We start from the raw sequence: 7,308 nt of genomic DNA, 5'->3' as shown, positions 1-7,308 counted from the left end.
AGGATTAGAGAGGATGAGATGGGGAAATAGTGTCATGGTGCTATTATTTTTTTAAATTTTATTTTAAAGATGCAGGGTACAATTCAGAGGTGCTATTATTTGCAGTCCTTGATAAACCAGCCTCTCATTTTAAAGATGGGACATTAAGGTCCAGAGAAGGAAAGTGCCTTGCCCCCATCACCCAAGAGATAGCCTAGGATCCTGATTCCAAGCCAGGGTTTTTCCCCCATCTGATACACCCATCCTCTCTGACTTCCAAATCCTCTCTTCATGTAGGGACCAGCCAAAGTCCATCCTCTCCCAGGGGTCTTTAGAGATGGCTCCAGCTGCCAGTGATTACCTCTATCAGTCCCATCACCCCACAGCCTGTTTCACCTTGCCTGGCCCTGGGTTCAAGGAAGTGGTGGTTGAGTTAGTGAGCAGGTACCAGGAAACAGCAGTATACAAGAGAGATGTCACCCCTGCCTCCAGTGAGAAAGGCACACTTTAAACAACTAATTATATGATTACTTAATTATGGTTGTGGTAAGCCTCAGAAGGAGAATTGCTCTGAGCTCATCTGAATGGTGATTGGGCACTCAGGGAAAGCCTGTATGAGGAAGCCACCTTTAAGATGAGGTATGAAAGATAGACTGGTCATGGTGGCTCACACCCGTAATCCCAGCACTTTAAGAGACTGAGATGGGAGGACTACTTGAATGCAGGAGTTCAACACCAGCCTAGGCAACATAACAAGACCTCATCTCTACGAAAAAAATATTACCGGGGCATGGAGGTGTGAACCTGTAGTCCCAGCTACTCAAGAGGTTGAGGTAGGAGGATCCTTTGAGCCCAGGAGTTTGAGGCTATGATAAGCCTTGATCATGCCACTGTACTCCAGCCTGGGTGTCAGAGTGAAACTCCAACTCAAAAAAAAAAAGAAATAGGAAAGAAAACTGGCAGTGGGGGGCAGTGGGGGTAGTGGGGAGCACTCCAGACTGAGGAAACAGGAAAGTGCATGACCTGAAAAGCTGAAAAGGCAAAGCACAGTCAGTGTGGGCACAAGAGGGTCTTGGGAGCCAGGGCCAGGGGTTGGTCTTTACCACCAGAGCAATGGGAAGCAATGAAGAGTTTTAAGCAGGGACATTAAGTGTGACTCAAACTGTCTTGTGTCATTCTCTTATGGCATGCAGAAACCCAACAAAAAGCCACTGAATTGAATGATGCTCTCTCTCCAAGGGTGATAAACTCCAGGTAGCCTGGTAGGGGCCTAGGATTTAAAGTAACACATAGAACTCCAGGAAAGGAAACCTTCTTAGCAGGTCTGGGCATGGCTATTGGCTAGCCCCTGCCCCATGCTTCCCAATGGCAGCCACAGGTGACCTCCTGCTTGCAGCCTCACCAAACTCAGTGTTTACTTGACATCTTACCACGTTCTCAGCATCTCCACTCAACACAGCCAAAGTGAGCTCTGATAATCTCCACATTCCTCACAATACTTCTGTCTTCCCACCTCAGTAAATGGCAACTTCCAGCTGTTCATCCAGCCTCCCATAGTTCCAGTCATTTTCCCACTGATCCCGTGATTATGGGCATTCAGAATGAGCACTAGGCCATGGAGCTAACTGGACCAGGTATCACCACAACTGAGGATGCAGTACTGGAACTTTCTCCATAGCAGCCCAGCACAGTGTTTTGGTCAGTGGATGATGAATCTCTACTTCAGAGATGGCTTATCTCTTAGGGAAGGGAAACTCCAGGCACCACTGAACATTCTATCTGGGGGCTTTTACTCTGGTCACCTAAAAGCTCTTTTTGATAAGATAAAAGGGATTACTCTAATCATCCTTAAACTAATCCAGCTGAACTATATAAATCCATGCTCTCCTGCTTGAGTTATCTGCTGGTATCAGTGACAAATAATTTCTATGTTTGTTTTTAAAAGCACTCACACAGAGTGAAGGGGCTTAATGCTCTTTATTGGAACCTCTGTGTTACATGTGGATCCCATTTGGGGCAGTTGATGCATCGGGAATGGTCCCGTGTTCCAGAAAACCTTCCTCCCTTGGGAAACAGACATTAACTGTCAGGAGAAGGGTGATTCATTCTTATAATCTGCCTTAACTTCTATTTTCTGCCTCCTTTTTAGAAGAGTGGATTTGTTATTCATTCAACAAATCAGTATTGACACCTACTATGTGCTAGGCACCTTTCTAGACTCTGAGGACACCACAGTGAACATGCTCCCTGCTCTCATGGGGCTGACATTCAAGGGAAAGAAAAAAACAGTGTGAATCAGGTAGTGCATGCCGAGAAGCCAATATTAAGGAGGGCAGGGAGTGACTGAAAACTTTTATTTGAGGTAGATTTTTAAGGCAAGGACTCCTTCAAGGAACAGATTTGAACAAAGACCTGAAGAAACAAGGAAGCAAAAGATACCACTGTCTAGAAGAGTATTCCCATGAGAGGGAACAGACAAGTGTGAAGGTCTGGAAGCAGCAATGTGCTTAGCATGCTCATAGAATAGCAGGGAAGCTGCTGAGGCTGCATCACAGAGAGCAGGATGTGAGAGGCAAAAGTGGGGCCAGGGAGGACATTGGGGAGGGGGGAATGTCAGCCTGAGACCTTGGTTTTTACCCTGCACCAGACAGGAAGTCCTGGAGGGTTTCCATCAGAGGAGTAGTTGATCTGACTTATGTTTTAACAGGTTCACTCTCCAGGTCAAGGGCAGAAACAGGGAGGTTAGTTAGGAAACTGGTGCAGTAATCTAGGCAAGGGTAGATCCCAAAGGAACCCCTTGTTTCCTGGGGTTGGAGGCAAAACAGGTGAGAAGGAGGGAAAATGTGGAACTGAATATGTCGAGAAATTGTTACTACAGACAAAACAGGAATGTGGCGCTCTGGAAAGGAAGGATTTTTCACGGTGAGTGATCGATCAGGGCAGGAGTGATGCTTACAGTATTGGTTCTGTGGATTGTTCAGGAAATGATCATAGGCTGGGATTAAATTTATTTCTTGGAGAAACACAAGCCAAAGAGCTTGGCTGGCCAGTTGGCCTCACTGTAGTCTCTCCCCATGCAAGTCTCCAGGGAATGTTCATTATGACCTCACTGTTCACCTGCAACCTGGTCCCCAGGGCCTGAGGCGGGGCACTCTCTCAAGTGTGGGCATTGCCAAGGCACTGCCCCAAGTGTTGGGCACTCCCCACACTAGGTTGGACTACTCGCCTGAGTGAGAAGGAGCCTTGAAGCTGTCCTGGGTCAATAACGGAATGAAGCTACAGTCTCAACTTGGCCACTTGGAATACGACTCCACCTCTCACATGTCAGCAAGGTGTATTCATTTCAACATCTTGTTTTGGCACTATGGGCCAGGGAGGGCACGCACATTGGCATTTCTTTTCTTCTAGGATAATGGTGAATGGAAGTCTGAGACTTTTAAAAATTCTTCTCTAATACCTTGTTTTTCTGTGCGTATGAATTACATCTTTTTTTATTTTTTATTTTAAATTATTTTTTTATTTTTTGAGTTGGAGTCTCACTCTGTTGCCCAGGCTGGAGTGCAGCGGCATGCTCACAGCCACCGCAGCCTTGACATGCTGGGTTCAGGTGATCCTTCTACCTCAGGCTTCCAAGTAGCTGGTACCACAGGCATGTGCCACCATGACTGGCTGATTTTTTTTTTAATTGTAGAGACGAGGTCTTGCCATGTTGCTCAGGTTGGTCTCAACCCTTGAGTTCAGGTAATCCTCTCACCTCCACCTCCCAAAGTGCTGGGATTATAGGAGTGAACCACCGTGCCCAGCTGAATTACATCCTCTTAGCCACAAAACCAGAATCTGTCTCCTCCTGGGTAAGCCACTGGCCATAAGCACATACCTTTCAGGTAACCTCCCTATCCAAGAACCTTAAGAGTAAGAATCCTAGTTCACTAGTGACCTACTCAGGTCCAGAAGACTTTTGCTGGTATCTGTTAGACTTCTGAAAGTTATAAACTTTCTCCTACTCTGAACTCTATCAGGAATCCCATGTCAAGATCTCAGTGCGGCTGGGCTCAGTGGTTCAACCTATAATCCCAGCAATTTGGGAGGCTGAGGTGAATGGATTGCCTGAACCCACAGGTTCAAGACCAGCCCCAGCAACTTGGCAAGACATCATCTCTACTACAAATCAAAAATTAGCTGGGTGTGGTAGTGCGTGCCTATATCCTGGCTGCTTGGAAGGCTGAGGCAGAAGGATCGCCAGAGCTCAGCAGGTTGACGCTGGGGTGGCCATGAGTGTGCCACCGTGCTCCAGTCTGGGTGACGGAGTGAGACTCCAACTCAAAAACAAACAAACAAAGACTTCAGTGCACCCTTAGCTGGGCCCTGCTGTCCTCTTCTTTCTTGATAAACACTCCTGGGTTATGTCAGCCAGGCCCAAGGGCCCCATTCTCATTTTGACGCTGAGGACACCCACACTGTTATCTCTGGCCTCATCCTCCCCATGGGCTCCAAGCTCACACCATCATCTGACATCTCCACTTGACTTCTCCATTTTGGTGTCTCATACTTGACAACCCAAAACATAACTCCTTCCCACTTCAAAACCGTTTCCTCTCCATCTTCCTCATCTTCCCAGTTTCTGAAGTCAGAAATCTGTGAGTTTTTATCCTTGGGTTTTCCCTTTCCCTCCTCCCTTTCTTCCAATCCATTGGTAAACCCTTGGGAATCAACCTCCATGATGTCTCTGGACTCCATCCTCTTCTCTCCACCTCCACTGCCAACTTCTTCTTACCTGCAATATCTCCCAGGTGGTCTCCCCACTTCTTCTTCCTACCATCCCCAGCCCTTTATATTCCAGTACCATCTCTACCCAGGAGCAAGAGACCTTTAACTGTAAGGTGGGTCACATCTCCCCTCCTTGAAACTCTCCAATGCCTTGATCATAATTCTGAGATCAAGATCAAACTCTTGGCCATAGCCAACTGCAAGCCCATCTAGTGACATCCTCCCTGCAGCTTTCCTCAAACACACAGTATTTGTTTCCCATGGCTGCTGTGGGAAATGACATAAAGTATTCTCTTACAGCCCTGGAGGCCAGAAGTCCAAAATGGGTTGGCACTAAAGCAGGCAGGGTTACACTTCCTTTAGAGGGTCTGGGGAGAACCTGTTTCCTTGCCTTTTCCAGCTTCCAAATCGGCATTCCTTGGTTCATGGCCCCTTCCTCCACCTTCAAAACCAACAGTGTAACATCCTGCTCAATGCTCAAGGGTTGTCTTCTCCTGTGTCAAATTTCCCTTTGCCTCTCTCTCACAAAGACTATGATTGCATTTAGGCCACACAGGTAATCCAAGAATCTCAGTGAAGAATCTTCCCACCTCAAGATCCTTCACTAAGTCACATTTGCAAAGTTCCTTTTGCCATGCAAGGCAACATTCACAGGTCTCAGGGATTAGAACCTGGATATCTTTGGGGGCCATTATTCAGCCTACCACACACACCAGGCTCTTCTCCACAATAGGGTCTTTGTACAACTTGTTTCCTGGGACTGGAATCTCTCTTCTTCCCCATCTCTCTTTGCATGACCAGTTCCTTCTCAGTCTTAAAGCCAGCTTACCTGGCACCTCCTCAGAAAGCCTGTCTGATCAATAGTCTGAAGATTTCTTTTTATGTATTTTTCAGTTGACATGTTTTCTGCCTGCCTCTCCCTCACCTAAATACCTTGAGCATGGAGGTCATGTTTGTTTTGTCCATCTGCTGATTGTCCTAACATAACTGTCTAATAAGTCATTGCTGAGTGAATTTAAGGAAGGTGAATGTACAACCCAATATAGCACTATGTCAATGGACTGCTACGTTTACTCCTCAGAGAAAGCAGACTGATCTCCACTTTCCTCCTGATTTTCTAAACAAAAAATAGTGGTCTGCGCAGAACAAAGTGCCACCCACAAAGAGAAGCTACAGACACACTCACATGCAGGAGCCCAGGGAGAATCTGCAGCACCGAGCCTGGCAGACACAAAAACCCATTTCAGAAAGTGGGATCTCTCTTTGGTAAGAAGCCACCTGAGCCCTTGCTCATTAAATGCAGCTCAGAACAATTTCAACACAAGGCCTGCACAGGAGCTTCTTGCTGTGGGGAGCCATCTGCAAATCTTCTCCATCTTTCTCCCAGAGCCACTTAGAAAGAATGGAGGGAGGCAGAGGGGTCTTTTCTCACGTGGCATCCTTTTAGGCTAGACACTGTGAGGTTCCTGCTTGGCTTAAAACTTCATGCTGGGTTAAACTTTTCTAAGCTGAAGCCAAATGTGTTTTGATCACTGGGCTATTTCTAAGAATTGCTTTTGCCTTAAGCAATACATTATCTGGTTGAAAACATCATTTCCCCCCCTTCAAGTAGAAAATTGTGCTTTAAAATTTGACTCATTTTATGAATATTTTTAAAAGTTTGGTCACAATGAAGATGGCTGTGGTGACTCAATAGTTTATTCTTCTGTGATTATTTACAGCAGAAAGTTCATGGTCATGTTGTCTATAAAAAGTATAAACTTGAGAGAATAAAACAAAGTGGTTTATAAATATTAATTAGTTTTCACACATAATAATGTTTAAAATAATAACATTTGCACAGTACCTGACAATTTACACAGGCTTTGACATGCATCATTTTAAATAATCCAAAAACATGTTTGCTTAGAAGGAAGGGCCTGATTTTGCCCTTGTAAACTTTCAATCCACAACTGTGTATCCTAAAGCTTTCCGGCACAAATAAAATGGAACTGTCTCTTGTGGATCTATTTCAGAAGTCTGTTGTCAGAGTTCAGTTCACAGACATCAACCAGAAGCCTAGTGGGGCCGTTTGAAATTCTGTCCCAGATTAATTTTTTAAAGCTGCATTTGGCGCTTTTTAAAGTGGGGCTGTTTCCAAAGGCTTAACTGAAGAGTAATTGATTTCAATGGAAATAAAAAAGTCCACGTGTGATCCCAGCTGGAGTGTGGTCATATTATTCTTGCAAACCTAGAATGTCTTCAGGAACAAACGGCTGTCATGTGTCCTCTTCCAAAAATGTCGTCAGCCCCAGAAAGGAGAGCAGGTTAAGGTATATAGCCCTCCCCAAACTAGGTGCCAGGACTGGGGGTGCAATAAATGAAATATCAAAGTTGAGATCACTGATGTTCTGAATCCCAACCTCAGAGGAAGGAGCATGTACAGAAGTCCAGGAGGGGTGAAGGAACCAGAGGTACGAAGTGACCTAGATGGATGGTCCATGTGTTGAGACATGGTAGAAAATTGCTTTCTGAATACTTCATGAGGCGTGAGCAGAGGTCCTTCATATGGGTCCAGGTCTC

Source organism: Carlito syrichta, unplaced genomic scaffold (assembly GCF_000164805.1).
Source record: "Carlito syrichta isolate Samal-C Ts95f unplaced genomic scaffold, Tarsius_syrichta-2.0.1 Scaffold302608, whole genome shotgun sequence".
Lineage (NCBI taxonomy): Eukaryota > Metazoa > Chordata > Mammalia > Primates > Tarsiidae > Carlito > Carlito syrichta.
The sequence above is the reverse complement of the archived record's forward strand: the minus strand, read 5'-3'. Positions refer to the sequence as shown.